At 37.7% G+C, this 26301-nt stretch overlaps 3 pseudogenes; 1 reads left to right on the top strand and 2 right to left on the bottom strand.

The window, feature by feature from the left end:
* The first annotated feature begins 150 nt into the window (after window positions 1–150).
* Window positions 151–1939, top strand: LOC116142561 (annotated as a pseudogene).
* A 191-nt stretch (window positions 1940–2130) lies between these two features.
* LOC116142562 lies at window positions 2131–4927 on the bottom strand (annotated as a pseudogene).
* Window positions 4928–5908: 981 nt separating this feature from the next.
* LOC116142563 lies at window positions 5909–9887 on the bottom strand (annotated as a pseudogene).
* Window positions 9888–26301: the final 16414 nt, after the last annotated feature.

The raw sequence follows: 26301 nt of genomic DNA on the forward strand, positions 1-26301 counted from the left end.
AATTCTTAGCTTAAGATTTTGTGTAAACATGGCCATGTAGCGAAGAAGTTTGCAGTGAAAGTTGAATATCTGGCAATGGATGTGTGGCGTTATTAGATTGTTAAGGATTTATTTGCTCATCTTAATCGAGTTTATTCTAAATAAACAGGCATGGATAGTGTAAATGCAAAACGACGGGAGAATTTGACTGGCAGAATTCTTGTGGCTGCCCTCCTGGCAACTGTTTTAATTATTATCTTTACAACTTCATCTGATTTAGCACCCCCAATGCAGTATGTTTCTGAACCTTTAATATCATTCATTGATCTTTTAGCACCCAAAATTCTGTATTACAAGTGATTTACTTCCAATGCTTTTCTTCAGAAGAATTCTGCTTTCTTTGTTACGGGCACCGATTTCGCGTCTCCAAGGTTTCTCAGTCATTAAAAACAATTTAAATAAAAATGTCACTATGTAGCATTAATTTGAAAACTCTTGATTAATGCAACAGGATAATCTTTCCAGAGGCAATATGGGTGCTGTTAAAATTCTCCAGAAGCTATTTCCAGAGCCCGGACGTCTTCAGTTCATCTATGCTGATCTTGGAGATGCGAAATCGGTACTAAACAACATCAATCTACAATGCTTGTTAATTCTTGGTGCACATACACAAAACTGCATAGAGATACATATTTGACTTTATTTTCTTTAAGAAATATTTCAGGTCGACAAAATCTTTGCAGAAAATGCATTTGATGCTGTGATCCATTTTGCAGCTGTTGCTTATGTTGGCGAAAGTACACTTGAACCTCTTAGGTATTAATTCGATTGAAGTGATGCAATTCTCTGAACCGACTCGTTGAAGATTTCAGGTCATTAAATTTCATAGGAAATTATCTGCAGGTACTATCATAATATAACATCAAACACCTTGGTAGTTTTAGAGGCAATGGCAGCACATCATGTGAACACACTGATATATTCTAGTACTTGTTCAACTTATGGAGAGCCTCTGAAGATGCCTATCACAGAACATACTCCTCAAGTGAGATTTCTTCATACATTTTCCTTGTATATATTTCAGTTTACAAGTTAAAGACTTTGTTAAAAAAAAAAAAAAATGACCTTACAGCTAAATTTGACAAGTTTCTGTATTTCTCATCAATTTGTCAATGCAGATGCCCATCAATCCATATGGAAAAGCCAAGAAAATGTCAGAAGATATCATAATTGACTTCTCCAAAACCACCAACATGGCTGTCATGACACTAAGGTTGGTGATTTTCTATTGTCTTTCTATTCTTCAGTACCATAATTGCCTCATCTCAAAAGACACATATATACATATATAGGAAGGGACTGACTTTTTGTACATATGACTATAATTTCAGATACTTTAATGTGATTGGATCAGACCCAGAAGGAAGATAAGGAGAAGCTCCTCGTGCTGAGCTAACAGAGCATGGCTGTATATCAGGTGCTAGTTTCGGTGCAGCTCGAGGGATAATTCCTGGACTCAAGGTTAGAGGAACTGACTATAAAACAGCTGATGGGACTTGTATAAGGGACTACATTGATGTCACCGACTTGGTTGATGCTCATGTGCTTGCTCTTGCCAATGCAAAACCTGGGAAACTTGGAATCTATAATGTTGGCACAGGAAAAGCCACTTCACACTCATCTATTTAATAAGTCCTTTAATTTCTGATCCAAAAATAATTTTAAAACAGATGCATTGTTTGGATGAATTGCAGGAAGATCAGTGAAGGAATTTGTGGAGACCTGTAAGAAGGCTACAGGGGCGGATCTAAAGGTTGAATATCTGAGCCGCTGGCCTGGGGATTATGCAGAAGTATATAGTGATCCAAACAAAATAAGGTGTGAGCTGAATTGGATAGCCAGGTATAAAGACCTTGACGAGAGTTTAAAAATCGCATGGAGATGGCAGAAGTCACAATGAATGGCTATGGTCCTTCCTCGGCCACAGATTAACCGCTATATAGCAGAGTTCATTGTAGTAGTCTTGGTAGATTATTCGGCAGGTCTACCAAAAAGCAGATGTTTTAAGCGTAGTATATGAAAACTTATCTACCATTATTTATGAATATGTAATAGTTCTGGAATCAGCTTAAATTTAAAAATACCTACAATTATATACACTTGCAAAGATTTGACAAGTACATTTTGTATGCCCCAATAAGCGGGACCCTAATAGTACACAAATAACTGAAACGACAATACTCTATTCCCAGTACATTACAATACAATGTCAATCATAGAGTAGATTTTCAGTTCCAGAGATCTGACCTGTGCTTCTAATCTGTGCGGCTAAAGTCTTCAATGTACTGCAAATTTCTGCTGTTCTAGAGTGTGTTGGATCATCAGAGAGAAAAGTAAGTATCTGATTTCTAATTTCAATCCAGCTGTATCCTGGTTGTTTCTCTGTCTCACTCCCTTCCATTAACTCCCTCACTTTCTCAACCTCATCCCATCTGCCTGCCTCAGCATGCATGTTTGACAAGAGTGCATAATGTGAAGTTTTCTGAGGTTCAAGTTCCAAAAGCTTCTCCGCAGCAATCTTACCAAGATCTAGGTTTCGATTTGTTCGGCATGCGCCCAGTAGTGTACCCCATATTCCAGCATTTGGTTTCATCTTCATTCCACTCACCATGTCAAAGGCTTCATGTAATCTCCCAGCACGGCCTAGCAAATCAACCAAACATGCATAGTGTTCTACCAGAGGTTCTATACCATACACTTCAGTCATGCATTTAAACAGTTTTAAGCCCTCATCAACAAGGCCAACATGACTACATGCAGAAAAAACCCCAATGAATGTAACCTGATCAGCAGCCACCTCTTCCATTACCATCTCTTCGAAAAGTTTGACTGCCTCTTTCCCATACCCATTAAAGGCATATCCAGCAATCAAAGAATTCCAAGAAACTACATCAACTTGATCAATATCTTTGAATACGAGTTCAGCGTTGGGGATTCTTCCACATTTAGCATACATGGTGATTAAGGAATTGCCAACAAACAAATCGTTCATGTATCCACTCTTAATAACAAGATGGTGAATTTGCTCCCCAACTTGCAGAGCTGCAAGATGGGCACATGCACTTAGTACGCAAGCAAAAGTTGAGTGGTCAGGTTTTTGAGTTCACGGCCCATACAATGCGGACGAAATCTTTAATGCATCCAAAAAACAACCCATTTGCAGAAAACACAAGTTAGTTGACATTCCACGAAACCATATTCCTTTCCCCAATCCCTTAAAAATCTTAAGTGCAATCCATATGTCCATTTGAGCATACCAGGACCAGCAATCATAGTATTCCAAGTACTATGTCCTTATGACCATGTTGTTTAAAAATAAGAGCCTCATCCATTTTGCCACCCGTGCATAGCGCAAGCAATCATGGAGTTCCAACAAGACAACATATGTGTGCCCAATCTTTTTGAAAATTGGATAGCTTTCATCCATTCTTATAGTAGACAAGTTCTGAAACGTGACCGGATTACGTACCGTTCAAGGGTTACCCGGTTCGATTTGACGGTTGAATCGGTCGGTTTTTGAACCGTTTTCGATTATAAATTACATTTTAGGTCCCTAAATGTTTGAAATTCATCAAAAAACACCCTTACCAAAACTCGCCTTACGGTTTGAAATCTATCAAAACACTCATGAAACGAAGGAGACTGGTATGGGTGGCTGGCAGCGCGACTATCGACGGCCCATCAGGTTTGCAATCATGGGCTTTTGAAGTATACGTCCGGCGATCTGATGTGGTAGCTAGGGGAGTTCCATCGCGCCGAAATCGTCGAATAACACAAGACTTCCGACGATCACGTGGCAAGGTCAGGTGGACGGCGGCGGACGTGGCTGGAGTGACGGGCCACTGAAAATGGCAGGTGTTTTGTAATGGAGGTGCCGTCAGTCTAATGCAGTGTTTCCTCACCTAGCTCGTGGCCAAGGAATTCGGGGGATCTCACTGCTTGAACGCGATTCGACACTATTCCGACGGTCCAACCGCGCTCCAATCCGGTTTAATGCAAAATAATGGGTTTTGAAGTATTCGGACCGAGACGCTGCCTGTTACATGTCGAACCAGTCCGACCAGACGGTCCGGTTCGGGTTCGGAACATTGCTATGTAAATATCCAGAGATCATCGCAGTTTGAGCACAATATATTATAAGGCATCTGATCAAGGCATTCTCGGCTTTGTCAAGCTTACCAACACGAACATACCCATCAATCATTGTTGTCCATGAGACAGGTCCCTCCCCGGAATTTCCATAAAGAGCTTAGCAGCCTCATCAATTTGGAAGCTTGAACATAAGCTCCAATCATAGCATTCCAAAAACAAACATTTCTACTAGGCTCTTGTCAAATAGTCTCCTAGCCTCCAAGATATACCACTTCGTGCATATCCACATATCATTGTCACCCAAGAAACAACATTGGGGTTTGGAATTTTTTGAAAGAACTTCCAAGCAGAATCCAAATCATCCACTTCACAAATCATCCAACATTAAGTTCCAAGAAACCATATTACGTTCTTCCATTTCTTCAAAAAATTCATACCAATGACATTTCCCATTCTGGTTATACCTGAAAGATATGAATTCCAGGAAACAATATTCTTAGCAGGCATGCATCAATAAATTCTTACATCATCAAACTTCCTTTTCTTGGCATAACCTGAAATCATTGCATTCCAACCAAAGCATAATAGTTCCCTCGCCTTTTCAAGTTCGCCATTGCTGTGTAACAAGTAATCATCAAAGACCAGAAAAAGAGATCTCTTTGGACATTTTGTCGAAGAGTTCACGGGCTATCTCAACTCTATCAATTATGCAAACACGCGCATATCATTGTGTTACCAAGAAACCAGTTTTTGCGAGGCATTTTTCAAACAGTTGAAATGCATCACTAATTCGCATTACGAGCAAAGGCAGAGATCATTGAATGTAATTACGTACTTTCTGGGTCATTTCTGAGAATACTTTGATAGCTTTCAATCGACCGAACTTCCCCAACTGAGTAATTTCAGGTTTGGTTAAAGACATGACCACCTCGTTCTCCAATTGATTGGAGCCTTTGCTTCATGGCTTACAACATTCTACAAACTTGCCACATTAGTTTCCTATTTGCTGTGTCAAGTTTCTGGCACTTTTTGGCTCCACATCAAGAGTTTTCAAACAGTGTTCTGGGTAGTTATGCCTTTTGTTAGAGCTCGGGGCTGTCTTTAAAAATTGTTAAGAAAAAAAATTTAAAAAAAAAAAAAGTTTGATTAACATAGCAATAATCCAACTTAATTCTTCTGCTCATTCTCCTTCGCATCCAACCAACTCTAAACTTGTCAGCATCTTCAAAACTGGAAACAAATAAACCTCAAATGAACATGACAAATAGCAAGCCATGAGAGAAACCTTATTATTTTGGCCTTTGAAACCTTTTAAAGTCCTATTAAAGCAACATATATGCAAACCAAAAGAACAAGTGAAAACTGTGTAAACATGAAAGAAACCTATTTCTTTTAGGAACATAGAACTAATGTATGAAACGGAAGAAAGTTTTAGGGCATACCACTATTCCACAATGAAAGAAACTTGTATTAAACACGTATAAAGTTTAGGTTGTATTATAATACCCCCAAACCAATATATTATTCTACATCAATTAAAAGAAATAAAATAGAATTTTAACTATAGTGCATGTTTGAAACATTCATAGATGGATGCCTACTAAATTAACTTGTTCCTTCAGCAGGCTTCAGAATGTTGAAAAATTATACTACGCCGGGTATTAATTAGAAAACCAATATAAAATTGTACAACAATGAACTCTCATTAATATGAAAATGCCATTTAACATATAGAAAGAAGCATACAATTTATCCAATCTGTATATCAAACACCAGCTTAGCCTGTCCCAAGACCATTAATATCAAATTTGTATTCTTGAATCTGTATAAGCCAATAAGGGCATACCACAGTCACAAAAAAACCAACAAGCCTAAGACAAGATGAAAGTAACAGTGCAGCATAAAACGAAAGCCAATGTCGTAAACATCAAGTAAGAGAACAAAAGGTGTACACGGAAGGAGTATTCTTTACACGTATGTGACTTGTGGAGCAAAAGGAAGACTAACAAGGAGGAATACCAGATAGCAAAGACATGTAGCCTTGATGGAAGGCAGGATGCAATGTAAATAGATGCCACAACAGAAGCATTTAAAGAGATGCAACTGTTTAAAGTTGGATCCTGTAGACCCCTGGAGCATTTATAGTGGACCCCTGAATAGTCATGCAGGAGAGATGGAGTATGAGAGTGAGATGGTCACAGCCCAATGAGTTGAGCTTATAGACCTCATGAGTGTTTGTAGATAGGAGCCAAAACATAAAAGACCGGTCATAAAAAAAGAGATTGAGATAATGGAACAGCAGGTTAAGAGAAACGCATTTCTTCAGTTAAAAGGAGAATCAAGAAACTAACACAAGGAGACTTACATCAAGAAGCAAAAGGGACTTCATCAAGGTTGATCTAAGTATGATCCAAACCAAAGAACGAGAGCAACAATGCATAGATATTGTGAGATGGAAACCAGTCCTTGCATCACTTTTATCATGTTCCCGTTTAACTACATTGGCTTCCATCATATGTTCAAGAAAAGACTCACGTTTGGGTGTCTTCGAAACAAGTTTGCATTCCTCACATGCCACTTTTCTCCATCGGGGTGGAGTTGGAGAGAGCTATTTTATCCATAGCCATTCCACCGCTCTATCGAAACTGTAATTTGATAATTTCAAATTGTTAGACTTGAAGACCATCTTTCACAACGCAACCCCTGCTTCAGATAGGCTATTCCACCAACATCAGATCCAGAAGAAACAACAAAAATGCCAAACAAATGTTTTACTGCTGCAACCTCCACTTCAAAATCAAATAAACCTGTCCACACATGGCAACAATTAGGTCATAATCAATAATCACAGTATAACTAGATGAGAAAACTGCAACGGACAAACACAAAACTTAAACATTCCTCTCTTATAAAATTTCTTTATTAGTTATGATAGCAACTATAATTGTCCAAGTAACGCCGCAACCTAAAATGACTAAGGACATTGACAACTTATGAGAAAACTCATTTAATTTCTGTTTATATCAAAGATTTGCTATATCGTTTCGACAACTATCTCAAACCATAAAAAGCCAAGCAAATTCCCAAATAGTAGAACCAGCAATGATGAATACTCACTTCAGAAACCAAAAAACTTATGTGAAACTGGAAATATAGTCAGCTTATAACAGCTCAAAATATAACAACAAAACTTTGGCTGCTCAAAACACCATACACAATCATCGACACCATGAACATTAGAATCAAAGTCAATTAATCAAAGGGACTTGGATCGTACTCAGAGGCTTAAACTTTTTGGAAAGAGCCGTGGTGGAGGTAACGATAGAATTTCGGAGAATCCATGGCATCACCTCAATTCACTTCTCTCTTTTGGTTCTCTGTCAGACATTAGAAGCTTTCTGGAGTTTGAGTATGGCAGCCAAAACATTAAAAAGAAAACTGAAAAATACATGTTATATGTGAGCTTGCCGCAAGGAGAAGAGATAGACGACGGTTGAGAGTGATGGTGCTGTTGCGAGTGGTGGTGGAAGAGGATAGATAGCGTTGAAAGTGGTGGTGCAGTGCGACTGATGGTGCAAGAGGAAGAGGGTAGAGGCAGTTGAGGAGTGGCAGTGGTGCAGTTGAGATTGGTGGCGGTGGTTAGGGTTTGTTATTTGAAAGGGAATTGGGTTCTAATTTAGTGGTGGTGGTAGCATTTTAGAATCCATTTTTTTTTCTGAGTTTGGGTAACTAAATTATTTAATTAATATATAATTAATAATTAGAGGATGCTAGATGATAAACAAATCTTATAAAGATTATGTATAAACTAAGTGACAAGAAATGAATGGAAGAGTGAATACAAAAAGTAAAAACATTATCATTCTCTTCCATTCATTTTCTATCACATCAGTTTGTACACAAATCTTTGTAAGATTTGTTTGTACATTTAGCATTATTGTTTTGTAAACCCCTTTGTAAGTGTAGTATGAATAATACTATACTACAAAGTCTTCATACAAAGATATAATATACAAAGTGATAGTGTCAAAATATAAGTGGTAGAGTGAATATACAAAGTCAACTCATTAATGCCACATACGTGTCACGTCACCACTTTCCACATCACTTGTCCTCCCTCTTTTCTCTTTCTTTTCCTTCTCTTCTTCTTCTCCCTCAATTTCTCTCTGTTGTGCAGATTTAGAAAATAAAAAACTATTTTTTTTAGGTCCTTTATCATTGCTTCTCTAAATTTTTTTCTCTCCATTCTTTATCTCCTATATCTTCTTTCTCTCCCGTCTCTTCTTCCTCTTCTTCAATCTTTCTACTTTCTGGATCTAACAATAATCTGGTAAAGCATTAGTTATGGTGGCTGGACGCAACGGGAGATGTGCACTGTGCCTCGTGGTGCCTCTCCATGCCAAGGGTGGACTGTCTCCCTTATGATTCTGGTTAATGACTTTGCTTTAATGAGTTTCAATTACTATTGCGTCTGATTTAATTGTTTGCGCAAAATAAGAAGAGTAACACTATACTTACAAAGTCTTCATACAAAGAGATGAATACAAAGTGATATAGTATTACTCTTAAATAACGAGAAATGCTAGACTTATTAAGGCTCTTTGTACAAAGTGATGTGGCAGTTGATGTGGCAATGTCACACTGCCACACACCTGCCAAGTCACCAATTTTCACATAGCTTTTTAAAAATATTTCTTTTTCTTATTTTTATTTTCCCTATATTTCTGAGGGAAATTTTCCTCTCTAATTTTTTTCTACATTCGCTTCACATTTTCTCATAAAATTCCATCTCTAAAACAAACAATTTACTCAAGAACAAAATAACATTTTTATATGAATAATACTAAACTTACAAAGTCCTCATACAAACAATATATGTCAAAGTGATATGTCATACTATGATTGGGAGAATAAATTTGTAAAGTTAAATTTAAAAAACTAAAGTCAAAATTCGCTCTCCCCAATCATAGTATGACACATCACTTTGTACATATATCTCTGTATCAGGACTTTATAAGTATAGTATTACTCCCAAACCAACAATATTATTCTACATCAATTTAAAAGAAAGAAAACATTCATGAATTCAAAACGGATTTTGGTTGCACGATTGTATTCCATAATCATTTAAACATTGAATAACAGCTCTCGTCTTCCCACAATGAGATTCCATTAACAAACACCACAAGTCAGTATTAAAAAAATTTAGTCGGAGTTTAGTTCATCTGTCTAATAAACTAATTCAACACAATACTTAAATTTTATCATAAAGAGGATAATATATTCCCTCTTCAATTCTATAAATTAAACATTTTGAATTGCCTAAAATCAGGCCTATCATCTGTATTTATTTCAGAATTTTACTATACTTATTTTCAAATTTCAAAGTAGCTCACACTCCCTCAACCCAACCAAAACAAAATCTCCCTTCCAACTTAACAAAAGATACTGAAATATTCAAGTACCTAAACACCATCTTTCTCAAGAAAATAAAAGGAAATCTAAGATATCAATTCATCAAATTTTAATACCTGAATGCTCAGCCCCACAATTTTCCAAGCTCTAAACGTCTTCGTCCTCTGATAAAAATCAATCCCAAGGCAGTCAAGTCTCCGAAGCCAAAATTGAAGTAGGTTAATCCCTCTTTCTTTTCCCTCCCTCTTCCTCTTTTGCTGCTTCTTCTTCCTTTTCTCCTTTTCCTCCCTTCTTCTTTCTTGTGTCTCTGCAGAACAGTTCTCCGTCCCCTTTTTTCCCATTTTTTGTTTTGTAATCGCCTCACATCTTGATCTCAGTGATGGGCTTCCGGTTTAAAGCCCATAAGTTTTTGGGTCTACAAAATTAAAAGTAAAAAGATTTTTTTCTTTACTCATTTTCTTTACGAGTTAACGACACGGTTTCGCCCAAAAAATGGTTCATTGACCCTTTTCCACCCTTAAACTTTTAAAATATTATTTACTATCCAAATAATATGTTTTCCTCTAATTTGGATGGAAAATCTAGTGATTTATGAAAAGCCCTCATCTTAGCGTCTTCCATTGCTAGCCATTGTTGCTAGTGTTAGGGAGTACCGACGACCAGAAAATATTGCAAACAAACATTCTTCAATTGTCTTTCAACCCAATAAACACAAAAATTGAATTAATCAAACCCAATTAAAACTCAAAAAACCCTAGGGTGGGAAAGCTTGAATCGTCAACGATTGGTGAGCAAATGGGATATGAAATGTTGGGGGCTTTGGAGACGAAGATACAGGGAGTCGATTGGTGGTGACAGGGATAATTTCTAGCACCGAAAATGACCAAAAATCGGCTTGGAATTTGAAATGTCACGCGGTGCACAGCCGACGATCGACGAGCAAGGGGTGGTGATGGAGGTAAGGGTTTTGTAGAGTGGGTTATGGAGAATGTGATGGTGGTGTCTATGAGAATTTATGGCAAAGAAATTGACCAGAAATCCAACTTGAAGAGTTAATCATGTGAATGGAGGTGGTGGTGGGAAATGGTGAGTGATGACGACAAATGAAGGCTTGGGCTTTGTAGAGGAGGTGATAGGGATTATGTGGATGGCCTCGGAAGTGATTTTGAACACTGGGATTGGCAGGAAAACAACAAAAACCATCGGCTTTGACGCTGCTAACGTGCGTTAGCTGTTCTTCTCTAGCAGCTAGGATTGTTCAAAAAAATCCGATATCTGATCTGGATTTGCTCCGCTGCGATCCGGAAAAATCGGATATCCAAAAATTCGAATTGGATACGGATCATAATTTTAGAAAATCCGAATATTCGGATCGGATACCAGATCAGGGTTGTAAAAAAGAGGATATCCGTATCCGATTCAGATTTTACTAAAACTACGCTATTTTGATTTTTATGCACACCTATTTCAAATTTCAAATAACCCTACAATTTTCATTTAACTCAAACTCAAACTCTCTCTCTCGACAGTCACAGACTCACCATTGCCATCTTTATTCTTCAGTCTTCACTTACAGTCACCAACTCACCATCGCCATCTCTACCATCAAAGCCAAGATCGTCATCAACATTGAAATCAGGGAGCCCCAAATCGTCAGTTCCTTTCCTAAATCCCTAATTGAAGCCCCAAATCGATCGTAAGTACAAATAATCATATTCATCTCCATATCTCATCTCTTCTTTTACCTTCCATATCTCTTTATAGCCCATAACTATTTACTTTTCATTTTTACTTTGAATTATTAACACAAACCTCGTTTCTCTTGCTTTTTGTTTAATTATTTTTATTTTGTACAAGTTTAATTGATATAATTTCTCTATTAGATTTGTGATGTAGTTATATTTTCCTTACAATAAGATCCGATTCCTTTTTGTTCATTAGAAAATTTCAAGTTGTTTGCTGTTGTATTATTGTTAATTAACTTGAGAATGAAGAACCCTGCTCGTAATTCAGTCCAGGAAGGAAATAGAGTGAAGTCGGTGTGATGAAGTTGGCATGAAGATAAAAAAATGTATTAGTATTAAGTTGGCTGTTTTGTTTGTCTTTTTATTAAATTTGTAATTGTAATTTGGGTAATAGATTATGTGTTAAGTTGGCATTAAACAACTTGTTGATTAATTTGTTGATAATCATGCATTATAATTTCAATTTTATTAGAAGAATTATTTGATCTTAAATTTTTAATAAGAATTTTCTAAAATTCGGATAGATTTCAGATATCCAGTTATCCGATCCAGAAAATCGGATATCCACATATTTCGGATTGGATTCTGATCAGAAATCAGGCCATTCGGATCGGATATCTGGATTTGAATAGCCCTACTAGCAGCCAATGTTTGTTGACCATTCTGTCCTTATTAATAATGGATTTGCCCTTCCTAACAACAAAATTACTAACAAAATTATGTTTTGGTTACTAAAAGGGTATTTTAAAAGTGGCTGGGTATGAATTTGTCAATTAGCTATTTTTTGGGTGCGAACATGTAAATTCTTTTCTCTATCTCTTCGTACACATGTGACATGTCACAAATAGAGCGAAAGGATGTCTCTACAAACTTTGAGTAATGCTACACTTACATCACTCTTTTACACAATTTTTATTACATCATGATGTGCCCTATATTACAACCACATAAATTTTTAATATTATAATAGAATTTGTGTAGTTGTAGCATATGCCACATCATGATGTTTACAAAATGGTATAAGTGTAGCATTACTCACAAACTTTTACTTAACTATTCAAGATTTTATCATTTTACTTTTAAAATATGTAAATAATTAATAACGTAAAATAATCACAAATATAGTAATAAAAAGAGTTTACACTATTGACTCCATGGCCATATCTAATTTTTATTCAAAGAGTTTATTATTACTTATTTGAATTTTTTTTTAAATATTTATTTGAACTTTTTATATAATTCTATTTTTATTAAATATTTAATATAATGTTACGCGAAACACGTGACATTACTAAATTTAGTCTAATATGGTTCCATCTAATTCAGTCAAACCCAGTATGAAAAAATTAATGGGAGAACGATATTTTCCCACCTAGGTTTTGGCGAAACGACACTGTCCCACCCCATCTGCTAAGTTTTAAAACAACACTTTCCCACCCATTGTTAAATTTAGACATTAATTTTAAAAGCAAAGAGGACATTTTTGTCAGTTCACAGAATGTATATATTCTGTTAATTAATAAATCTGCAAATATAAAAAATAAATCAATATCATATTAATCTTATGAATAAAAAATTAAACTTAAATTTCACATAATTCTTCCTTATACATAAATCTTCCATATAAAAAGATAATATATAATTCTTCTGTAAGACCAATTTTTTTTTTTTTTCATAATTCTTCAATACAACCAAGAAATTACTTCACATAATTTTTCCATACAATCTAGATTTTGCTTAAGAGAACTCTTTTAAAATACCCAGAATTTAGTTTGGGTGAGGAATTTTGTTTCATAGGTGCTAGGTGAGTTGGCTGTGGGAAGGTTGGAAATGATGGGCAATCACTGGTGGCCAAGTAGTTACACACAACAATAATGAAATAAAGTAGAGGAACAAAGAAGGAAAAAAAGTATTCAGATCTAATTCCATCAAAAATTTTCCTCCACCTTAACTCCATGAACATAAATTCATAATAAACAAAAGAAAAGAAAAAGAAGACACAAAATCAAACCCATAAAATCCATGAAAATAGATACAAAAATAAACCCTTCATCTTGACACTGAACAAACAAATGTGGAGGAGAAAGAGGCGGTGGAAGTACGCGATTCGAAGGTCGAGTTGTCTCTGGCAAAGATGGCCTAGCCATGCATGATTCAAGCCTAGATCTGGCTTGGCCACACATGATCTTGCCATGCGCGACTCAAGCCACGATTTGTCCTTGCCACGCACGGCCAAACTGTGCCTTGGTTGTGTGACCAGCCTCTAGAGCAAGGCTGCCAGCACTGGCGACTGGGGTCATGAGTAATTGTGGTGGGCTTGTTGGAAGAGAGAGGGAGGTTGCCACTCGAGACCCTTTGATTTGATAGAAAGCATAGTCTAGCATGTTCCTGACTCCGAATTAAATCTAGAGAGAACCAAAATGGAGAAGTTAGCTGGGAAGAAGCGCAGACTTTTTGAGCACAAGCTGGAGGAGGTTCTAAAAAAGGAGAGCCAGCATAAAGGTAAGGAACACCAGAACGTGGTTGAGAATTGCCAATTAGCTAAAGAAGAAACAAAGATGACATCGTTGGTGGCTCTGCTGCTAGCTTGCCATGAAAAAGAGGTTGTGGTGGCATCGGTTAGGCGGTGGGTCAGAGACATTTTTGTAGAAAGATGAAAGTAAATTAAGTTTTTAAAAGAAAAAAGATTTAGGATTTTTTTAACCGTTGTAAATTTTATAAAATCATAAACTCAAATAATGGAATTATAATATTTTTGTAATTTTTTTTTTTTGTCAGCTAACAGATTTCATTAATGGATCTTAACGATGGGTGAGAAAGTGTCGTTTTGAAACTTGGTAGGTGGGAAAGTATCGTTTCACCAAACCTTGGATGGGGAAAAGCCGTCCTCCCAAAATTAATTCAATCTAGTGTGATACCCCAAATGGACCCATATATATACTAAGAGCCTGTTTAGCTGAGTTTATGAAAATTAGCTTATAAGCAACTAGTGTTTGGGGGTGTTTGTCTGAGCTTATGAAAATTAGCTTATAAGCAACAATTACTTATAAGCTAAAATTAACTTATAAGCATCTGAAATTTTAAGCAATTACGTGTTTGGTTAAAGTACTTATAAGTGACTGATAAGTAATTGACGTGTTTGGTAAAATATGGCTTATAGGTACATTTTATTATAAAATTACTAAAAAAGGTATTACATTAAACAAGGGCACACTATGAAATTTTAAAATTAAATAAGGATAATATGGTAATATACTTGGTCAAATTAGCTTATAAGCAAAGTGCTTATAAGCCAAAAAAAAAAAGTACCTCCCCCCTAACTTATTTTTTTTAGCTTATAAGCTCAACTTATAAGCTCAAAAAAATTATAAACAAACAGGTCAACTTAATTTTAGAGCTTATAAGTAAGTTTGACCAACTTATAAGCTTAGACAAACACCCTCTTTATAAACTAATTTGACCTTATAAGCATTTAAAATTTAAACAAGTTAAGATACTTCTAAATGACTGATAAGCAGTTGATGTGTTTGGTAAAATATCGTTTATAAGTATATTTTATTATTAAAATGATTAAAAGGGGTACTACGTTATTAAAAATAAGGGTAAAGGATAGAATTTTAAAATTAAAAATGAGTAATATGATGATATACCTGGTCAAAGTAGCTTATAAGTAAAATGCTTATAAGCCCCGCCGCGACCCCCCCAAAAAAAAGAACCTTCCCCCCAATTTATTTCTTTTGGCTTATAACCCCAGTTTATAAGTCCAAAAAAGTTATAAACAAATATGTAGCTTAATTTTAGAACTTATAAGCTAGTTTGACTAGCTTATAAGCTTAGACAAACATCCCTAAAATTGATCTTTTCTCATATTAAAAACTAGTTCCACCCATATACAAAAGAGTAAGCGATATGTTCCCACCCAAGTTTAAGCGAAATGGCAAGTTTCCACCCCCTGATTTCATTTATTCCAGATTTTTACGCTTAAAATAACACCTTAATGACTTCGGGCTTCTGAGATGCACAAGGTGCTATTGCCAAACTGCCCTCCACCCTATTCCAAACCACCACCACAGCTGGCCAAACCAACTAATTCCAATCCAGCAACCTAGCCAGCCCACCCTACAAAGCAGCACCCATAGGCCCTTACCCAGGGGATTTTATTAAAAGACCATTTGGAGTTAAAATTTAATTAGAAGGCTATACAGTTTGTAAAATTTAACTGAATAGCCATGTTTTTTATTAAGCTTAATTAAACTTGATTAGGGGTTAATTACGAATAATGAATAATTGTGTAATCTTTTAAAAATTATGATATGTCCCCAAAGAGTGGAACTTCTTGCAAAAAAAACCCAAATACCTTCTTCTTCCTCCCACGACATTAACACATTCCTCCGCCATTAACATCTTCTCCAACATAGATCATTGTCGTCGTCGTTGTCCTCTTCCTCCTCCTCGTGACATTTCGTCCAGGTTTGTGTATCTCCCCTTTCGATTTTATATTTTGATCTACAAAGATTTAATGATGGATTGGGTTTAGGTTATGATTTTGATTTAGTTGTTTAGGTTGTGTTTGATGTAATGAAAGTTGAAATGAGTGAAATTTGTTGAAAAATGTCTTGCATCGTGGGTAGCTGGTAGTGGTAGCACCGATTGTTGGCGGAGAGACTGGAAATGTGTTCTGGATATGATGGATCGCTTAAGCGATCTGGTACGCTGGTAATACAGTTGATAGATCGCTTAAGCGATCTGCTGCTATACACCAGACTTTTAGCAGATCGATTAAGCGATCTTATGCCACATACCTGATCGCTTAATCGATCTGCTAAAAGTCTGGTGTATAGCAGCAGATCACTTAAGCAATCATTAAATAGCATAAGATCGCTTAAGCGATCATGCTTATTTATATTGGATAGCTTAAGCGATCCATGATATCGCTTAAGTGATCTAGTAAACGATATACCAGATCGCTTAAGCAATACACCAGATCTCAAGTGACTGTACAAATGGTTTTTAAAATATTTCAACCCTTAGTACATCAGTTAAGAATAGTTTTTCTCTTGCATTATAGGTACTTGGCTATTATGAGACATGGGACAAGTTGTTTTGGGTGTTGAATATTTTGGTGAGTGGGTGGAGGAAGAAAGTAGCTGGAAGTGGATTGGGAAGACCAAAGAAATTATACCAATTGCTGTGAGTACAGAGGTTAGTTTTGATGAGTTGATTGTTGAAATAATTAGAAGAGGTGAATTGAGTTGCTCATGTAGTGATATAGTTATGAAGTATCTTTTAAGCAGAGTTCCTCAACATTATAAGGTACCTCCTGCTATATTAAAGTCGGATGAAAGTGTGAAGTTATATATGATTGATGTGGCCGATAATGGTTCGAGGCCGATTCTTTTGTAGAAAAACCGTTGGAAGTTGGTTCAAAGGAAGGGGATAACGAGGAAGTTGCCAGAGATTTACCTGGTTTTAACTTGAACTAAGAGGACGGCAATGATTTGTTAGTTGAACAATCAAGAGTAGATGATGAATTGGGTGGTAACGAGGACATTGTAGAAGAGGTTGGTCATAGGGGGCAGAATGAAAATGTTGAGGAGGACCCCATACATGTTCCCATGAATGTAGAGATTCCTTTAAATACAGATTATGCAGAAGGTGTAGTTTGTGAGGAAGAGAACACCTTGGCCATTTATGTAGGTTCAGAGGGGGCAATTGTAGGTAGTGGTGAATCAGCTCATGTTTTTACGGATGGATCGGAGTTGCGCATAGGGTATTTATTTGACAACAAAGATGAAGTGGTGAGGAAGCTAAAACTTGTTGCTGTGAGAGGTAATTTTTGAGTTCATCACCAAAAAGTCAAATTCATTGGCTGTAACGGCTGCATGTCGTGACTGAAAGTGCAAGTGGCGGGTTTATTGTAGAAGGTTGGTGGAGTCAGAAAAATTTATTCTTAGCACATATACCCATGAGCACACATGTGGGTTGGGAAATATTTTAGGTGAGTATCAACAAGCCTCCGCTGATGTTATTGGATAATTTGTCAAAAGTCAGTTCGTTGAAGGGAAAGGTCCATCTCCTAAAGACATTCAGAGACTTGTGCGCACAGAGTTGGGATGTGCTGTTAGTTACTAGAAATGCTGGAAAGGGAGACAACATGCACAAGATTTTGTGAGGGACACGCCAGAGCACGGGTTTGCAGTATTAGAAGCGTATCGTTATATGCTTGAGTTGACAAACCAAGGTAGCAAGACGGCTTTGAAGTGGGACAAGAATACGATGTTTAAATATTTTTTTGTTGCTTACGGTTCTACTATAAGGGGTTTTGTAAACATGAGAAAGGTGTTGGCTGTTGATGGTTGCTTTTTGACGGGAAAGTATGGAGATACATTGTTGGTGGCCACTGCACAAGACAGCGAGAATCACACATATCTTGTTGCATGGTATGTGGTTGACTCTGAGAATGACAAGTCATGGACTTGGTTTTTTTAGCAATTACGTACGATAGTGCCTGACAGTGACGAGTTGTGCATAATATCCGATAGGCGCAACTCAATAAAGAAGGGGATTGTCACTATTAACCCTCAAGGACATCACAGATTCTGTGTGATGCACCTTGGTGAGAATATAAAACAAAAGTTTAAGTGTGCTAGCCTCCTTCAGACATACTACATGGCAGCAAAAGCTTATTGGTTTGATGAGTTCGAGGAGCACTTCCAGCAAATCAGAATCAAGGATGATAGAGTTGCTAAGTATCTTAAGCATGATGTTGGTTTCTAGCGATGGAGTAGAGCTTACTTTCCTGGAAGAAGGTTTGATGTCATGACCATGAACATAGCCGAGTCCATAAATTCGATGTTGTTAATAGAAAGAGAGTTTCCAATAGTTACACTTTTTGATGCAATCCAGAGGACATTGTCACGGTGGTTCCACGAGCGACGTACGGAGTCAAATAATTTTACTACAACCCTTGTTCCGTCGACTGAAAAATTATTGTGAGAACGTATGGAACTGTCAAATGCACTGTTTGCCTATCCTCTTAATGCTCAAGAGTTCACTGTGCGTGACTATGGTCCGGATGCCCTAGTTAACCTTGTTAGAAAAACTTGCAGCTATAAAGTGCTTGACATTCAATGTTTACCTTGTCCTCATGCACTATCAGCATTGAAACACCAACGAAAGCCGGATTTTGGTTTAAGAATTTACATGGAACTTTGCTCCCCTCTCTATATGGCAAATCACTACATGTTAGCTCATTCAGAAACGATATATCCAGTGCCTCTAGAAGAGCAGTGGGTAGTGCCGCCAGAGTTGGCTGACATTATCATCCATCCGCCATTCAAGAAAACAGTAAGAGGGAGAAAAAGAGTTAAGCGTATTCCATCAGTCTCTGAGGTTCCCCGAAAGACGAATAAGTGCTCAATTTGCAAGCAACCTGGCCGCAAGAGAAGCAGTTGCCAGAAGTAATCACATGCAGATCCAGAAAATTAGGTTCGAATAAGGATGAAATTCAGGGAGTTGCCAAGGCTAACCGTTGATGAGTTATTGTTTTCAATTATTGATGTTTTAAATTTTATTGTAACATTTAATAAATCATTCTTTATATTTAGTATTCTTGTTACATGGCCAAAATATTTGTTGGTGATTTTAGTTTGGAATTAGGTTGTTAAATTGAGGAGAAAGTATGGAATTAATACGTGTTGGTAATTTTAGTTTGTCAAAATTCAGGAGAAAAGCTGGAAAAGTATATATTGCCCATGATCGCTTAAACGACTAAGTATATCGCTTAAGTGACAAAGGTTTTTCAAACGGGATCGCTTAAGCGATCGTGCATCTAGGCAGATATTGATTCTGCCCCATACAAGATTAAGCGATCTACGATTGCTTAATCGACCAAGTGAAAAAGACAAGAATCGCTTAAGCGATATCGCATATCGCTTAAACGATCATGCACTGGACAGATTTGATTCTGCCAATCACATGATCGCTTAAGCGATCTACGATCGCTTAATCAACCAAGTGAAAAAGAAACCAATCGCTTAAGCGATATCTACGATTGCTTAAGCGACTCTGTGTAAACGAAGTTCCTTTGACTATTAAACAGATTTTTTGTGCAAATGGTTTTGCACAGTTATAACTCCGTGCATAAAATTGTTAGTTGTTGGCAATAAAGTATTCTTTATTGAACGAATCGTACGGACTTGTAACTATACAAAACTATCTGCACAAACAATCTGTTGATTAGTCTTTCAAACTTCGTTTACTCCTTAAAATAATAACTCTTTTAAAATCAGACTGAGAAGAATCTCAAAAGAGTTTAGGCTCCTTTTGGTACGCGATTGGGAATGCTATTATTAGTATTCTCAATAAAGTTAAACAGTAAAATGTCATTATTCTCCAAATATTATTCTACATTTTTTAATTCTTTTTAAACTCTCCTAAATTTATTAATTTAATTAAACACCCCCAAGTATTTTTTCAGAAATTGCAAAAACACCCCAGCAACCCACATTTACCAGATTCTGGCCACCACTGCCAAAAGCTAGCCGGAATCTGGTATAATAGCACACTACCGGCTGAATCTGGCCGTTAGTGCACCGATCTAGCCTTTTTTGGCCAGATCTACGGCCAACGTAGCCAGTCATTAACGATGGCCAAGATATGGTCGTCGTTGACCATCAACGATGGCCGTATCTTTGGCCATCGTTGATGACCAAATGCGGCCAGATCTGGTCGTTAATGGCCAGATCTAGCCATAGATCTAGCCTTTTCTGGCCAGATCCATCGTGGATTTGGCCGTGGATCTGGTCGGAAAAGGCCATATCGATGCACGACTGGCAAGATCCAGCCGGTCATGCGTCGATACGACGACTCCGGCCACCCTTCGATGGTAGTGGCCGGCTGTCTGTATTAGGTGGGTTGGGGGTGTTTTTGTTAACTTTTAAAATTTTATTATAGGGGTGTTTAGTAAATAATCAAATATAAAGGGTATTTTGTTAATTTCCAAATCCTACATTGTAATACCGACCCAATTTAACTTTTTTCAAAAGATTATTCTAAAAACTACCCAATAATGAACCAAACGGAGCCTTAATATTTGTCAATGTTCTAAACATTTCACCATCTTCTTGTTTATCCATATCACAACTGTGAAGCCATTTTATTGCTCGAACTCTTAACATATAGGGTTTATGATTCGCACATTGGACCATGACCGTTATTATATTTATATTAAACATATAGTTCTTTTACATCAGTATGAAACATAAAAGGTGTATAATGTTTACGTCTATGCTAAACATATAGGGTTTACGATTCGTTGAGTGGAACATTAGGCGATTTCAGATCGCGTAAATAATCATGTCCTGGGCAGAAACGCTTAAGCAAATATTTTAAAATATTCCCAAAATATTTATTTGTTTAAAATATTTCAGATCCCGTAAGCAATCATGTCCTAGGTGAATAGGGCGTCGATATGGCCTTTTCTGGCCAAATCGACCACGGATGTGGCCGGAAAAGGCCAGATCACGGCCAGATCTGGCCGTCGACGGACGAAAAAGTCCACATCTGGCTGAATGTTTAGCATAGACGTAAACATTCTACACCTTATATGTTTCATACACCCCCACCTACCCGCGGTGCCAGATCTAGCGGTCGACGGATGGAAAAGTCCTCTGAATGAATCATAAACCCTATATATTTAGCATAGACGTAAATATTCTACACCTTATATGTTTCATGCACCCCCACCTACCCACGGTGCTAGATCTGGCCGTCGATGGCTGGAAAAGTCCACTGAATGAATTATAAACCCTATATGTTTAGCATAGACGTAAACATTCTACACCTTATATGTTTCATACACCCCCACCTACCCACGGTGCCAGATCTGGCCGTTGACTGACGGAAAAGTCCACTGAACGAATCATAAACCCTATATGTTTAGCATAGACATAAACATTCTACACCTTATATGTTTTATACTGACGTAAAAGAACAAAATGTTTAATATAAATATAATAACGGTTATGGTTCACTGAACGAATCGTAAATCCTATATGTTTAGCATAGCGTTAATCGCTTAATCGATGCTATGAAATACAATAAATAATTTCTGAATACATAGGATCGCTTAAGTGATTCTTTGCTTTTACTCTAGTCGCTTAAGAGATCCGTCTGTATCACTTAAGCGATTCTTTGCTTTTACTCTGGTCGCTTAAACGATCCATCTGTATCGCTTAAACGATTCTTTGCTTTTACTCTGGTCGCTTAAGCGATCCGTCTGTATCGCTTAAGTGATTCTTTGCTTTTACTCCTGGTCGCTTAAGCGACCGGTAATTGCTTAAGCAATCTAGTCCGTGGCAAATGCCCAGATCTATGGTCGCTTAAGTGATCCATTTGTATCGCTTAAGCGATTTTCGTAAAAGACTCCTAGTTGCTTAAGCAATCTTGTCTGAGGCAAAATGAAACATCTACCCAGATCTATGGTCACTTAAGCAATCTTATGTATCGCTTAAGCGATTCTTCCTAAAAGAGTCTTTGTCACTTAAGTGATTCGAGATCGCTTAAGAGATATTTTCTCAGGCAGAATAAACATCTGCTCAGATGGGTAATCGCTTAAGCAATCGTATGTATCACTTAAGCGATGCTTCGTAATAGACTCTTGGTCACTTAAGCGATCATTTCTGGAAAAGTCTTGGTCGTTTAAGAGATATATGTGGTCGGTCATATACGTAATTGTTTGGTACCATACCTGTCTTTAAGTTAATTAATTTCGAAATGACTGTGATTGGGAAACATTTGTACATCACTCATTCCCCTCCCAAATCCGAAAAGGATTTGTATCGCAAAATTAAGTAATTTATATCAATGTAATTTATCACAAATCAAAGTATAAGAGACATCAATGTAATTGAAAGTTTAAACTTAAAATCATCTATAATAGTGCCAAAACACAGTAATTCCTAAGACATTTAACTGTAGTTGTGATTGTAATAAAATGTCCTCCACCCAAATAATTGCAAAGAAGAACCCAATTCCAAGTATCATTTTTCGTCTCATTTCCCTTCCATACATTCTCATTTCCCTCCTATGACCTGCTAACTAGCTTTTGAGAAGTTTTCGAGTTTTGTTTGCCAGGAACCTGTCTCAGATCACTGTTTGGTATCATGCCTTCCCAACAGCCTTTATTACAGATGCCTCCTTCTACCAACTAGCCTTTGAGAAGTTTCGAATTCTGTTTGCCAGCAACCTGTCTGAGATCATTGTTTGGTACCATGCCTTTCTAGCAGCCTTTATTGTAGATGCCTCCTCTTGCCAACCAGCCTTTGAGAAGTTTCCTCTCATTGTTTGCCAGGAACCTGCAAAATTATCCAGCACACACTTGCAGACACGTCAGCTTTTGTAAATTGAAAAAAACACATAAAAAAGCTATGGAGTGGGTAGGTGAGAAGTTCACTCAGTCCGTCTCTTTTGGTAAAGCTCCATATAAGCATGACACCTGCAGCATCAACACCACAACCCAAGTATCAACATCAACATCACATAAACTACAAAATTCAAAGTCCAACTTTCATACCTTCTGATTGGGTTCTGGTCACTCACAACCGATCCATTTGCCCATGGAAGCAGTAGACAGCCCAGGGCTCCTGACAGTCTCTCATTGTTTCATCATTCAAGCCGTCCATCGGGGTGTTGGTCATGTCGAATTGAATAAATTTCAGGGCATATGCCCCACATTCAACACTACAATAGGAAGAAGACATTAGCATTAGAATAAACTTATAGAACAATTGTATTATGTAAGTTAGTTTTATACAAAATTTACCTTGACTCATTTATTGGGATGGTAGGGCGCTTAAGTGGCCACTTTCCGGTTAGTACTTGATCACCCAAGTGCCCAAACATCCTGCTGTCATGCAACAGCCGTGGGAACAACCTGGACAATGGCTCCAACTGGACCTCCAACTGCTTGTCTTGACAAATAGTTGGGTTGCAGTCGAGGATCTTTAGCAACCTCTCCTTTAGATGCGCGACGATTGTTATCCAGTGCATCTTTCTGACGAGGATGATGCAGTAGACTCTTTTAACAAAGGCCCAACTATGGCCATATTTGGGCCTTTCCCTCCATACATACTGCATAATCCTGTCATCGAACTGAAAATCATCAGGGATGCAGTCCAACTGTTCTGGAGCCAATCTTTTTCGCTTCGCTCCTTTTGCTGCACCTCTAGCAACAACATTTTTAATTAAAGTGCGATATGTCGAAACAAGTGTTTGGCCAAATGCCACATCGGTGATGACACAGTCGAGGTACAATAGATCACTATCACTAGTCTGTCGTAACCTCATCAGTGCCAATATCTCATCGATATGCTGCATCAAATAAAAAAAACAAGATAAGTATGGAAAACATAGGCAAAAATAAGGAAAATTAAGCGAAAATAACTCACCGAGTCCTTAAGCCACGTGCCCATCGTCAACAACTTTTCAAACCATTCCCGGGGATAATCCTTTGTCTTACACTTTATATGGGCATTACTTCCTGATTCATTGTAATAGGCATAGAAGACTTTTTTATTTTCCTCTATTGGCCTATACAAATCGACACTTGAGTCCATTTCCGCTTGCACACTTCCTCCCCTTTCCTCCATTTTTACATCCCCGCTTCCTTCGCCTCCCACCTCTCCCTCCTCCACCGACCTCCCTAACCTCTTCCATTTCTGGTTCTTCCTCATTTGTTTCTTAATTTTCCTCTTCTTTGCTTGTGTCACTACCATGTAAGGCAATTTGACAAACTTGCTCTTTCGGCTCTCTCTTTTTTGCCCAGTTTGCGCTTCAACCGCCTTTAATTCTCCACCAACTTCCTCCTCCACTGTACCTATTTTCTCTGCTAGCTTATCCACTTTCTCCTCCACCCTTTTCATGCGCTCTTCCATCTGTCAAGCCTGTCATAAACGGCCGTTGTAAAACTCTGAAACAAGCCGTTTATGAGGTCAACCACCTCATTTTCCCGACGCCGATGTCTTGACAAAGCGGTACTTGTTGTACTGGTTTGCTGAGGCATACGAACCTCTTCCTCCCTCTTTTCCTCCTCGGGGCTCCCGCCAATTAGAGCTTCATCCTCCTCGACATCAACCACATTGTCAATTAGTGGCCCTACAACTGCCGTCACATGCATGACCCCTTTTAGGTCCTGTATCAGGCGGTCTATCCATTCATCCTTTTCATCCTCTAGTGCACTGAAAGATGTGACATAGTCCTTTTCCACTTCATCCCCAGTAGCGATGAGAAAGGGATAGACGACTCCCTGCAATAAGAAACAAAATCAATCAGATTGAAGTGACATTTTAAAGCAACTGCATATTCAAAAGCTTAATCCTTTAATCTTACCCTAGCCGCTTCAATCTCAATGTCTATTTGATCGTAATCCCAATGCGTACACTTCTCGACATGCCACCGCAACATCCTAGGAAATTGCTGTCGTACATCCGAACTCTTCCCCCTCCTCTCCGCCTTAGCGAAGACAGGGACAACCTCATACATCCAAGCCTACATTGTACAAAAACAGTCTATATCATAATTCAAACACATATATTACAAAAAATATAACAAAAAACTATTAATATTTACCTGCATTGCCCATAGGAAGCCAAACAAATTATACGTGCTTGGTTTATCCTTCTCGACACATTGGGACTACTTTAACAGCATGTCTGGTTTTTTCAGGCTCTTGATGGTTCGCTCAAATGATATTCGTTCCCACAGATAAGAATTAAAGAACTCCAAGTCGCTTGCAAACAACAACCAATCATTCTCAACAGCTTTTGTTGAGTCACCAGGCAATAAGATCGAATATAAAAACAATACCAAACACACTTTTATCTTCTCTCCATCATTAAACCGAACTGTTTCTAGCCTCTCCTTTAAACCGTGTCTTGTAATAGACTTTGCCCGCTGCAAAACCTTGTTACAAAACTTTATGGCTCTCGAACTCTTCCTTATTGCATCTGCCTCTAGCTTACTTGGCAATTCCCCACATCCTAAGCCCATCACCAAGGCATATTCCATCATCCCAAAACGTAGTGGCTTTCCGCCCACCACGAACCACATTTCTTTATTTTTATTGCATTTTACTGAGTGCAGCAACATGTAATGCACTCCCTACCCCCAAAACATCTTTTTCCAATTTGTTCCAATTCTTAAAAATCGACCGAAACAAATGTCTTTGAAATCTCTTACACCACGCCTCATTCCAGCTAAAATCTCCTTTATTTTGTCAAAAACATCCCAACTCGACCTGACCGTCACCCTTGTAGGGAAGTAGGGTACATTATCGCTTACAAGCTCCAAGTTGTAGTCTCTATGGTTTACGGTCTGCACAATCGATATAAACAAAATGTCAGCAACAAAAATAAACCAAAACAACTAATAAACAAAATATCAATAACAAAAAATTACCTTTGTGGTCGCTTAAGCGATTTCGGATCGCTTAAGAGATCTTGACTTTGCCTCGTGCAAGATCTCTTAAGCGATATGAAATCACTTAAGCGACCAAGAGTAAACTGAAAGAATCGCTTAAGCGATCTTATATCTAGATTCTGCCTCGGACAGGATCGCTTAAGCGATCTGGAATTGCTTAAGCAACCAAGAGTAAACTGAATCAATCGCTTAAGCGATCCTTTGTATCGCTTAAGTGACCACGAGTAATACTCCCAAAACAAATGATTAATCGCTTAAGAGATTAATCGCTTAAGCGATACAAATGATCGCTTAAGCGACAATACAGAGCAATACTCCCAAAACAAATACGTACCCTTTCTTCGCTGGCCTCTTTGTCGCTTGCATTCTCGCCGGCCTCTTCCTCATCGCCTGAATCCTCGGAAGACTCCTTCTGGCCTGAATTCTCACCAGACTCCTCCTCCTCGCCTGAATTCTGGCCTGACTCCTCCTCTTCAGAATCGTTTTGCGATTCTTCTCTCTCTTGTTGTGCTACTGTCGTCTCCTCTGCCTA

This window comes from Pistacia vera, unplaced genomic scaffold, assembly GCF_008641045.1.
Source record: "Pistacia vera cultivar Batoury unplaced genomic scaffold, PisVer_v2 Contig412, whole genome shotgun sequence".
Classification (NCBI taxonomy): domain Eukaryota; kingdom Viridiplantae; phylum Streptophyta; class Magnoliopsida; order Sapindales; family Anacardiaceae; genus Pistacia; species Pistacia vera.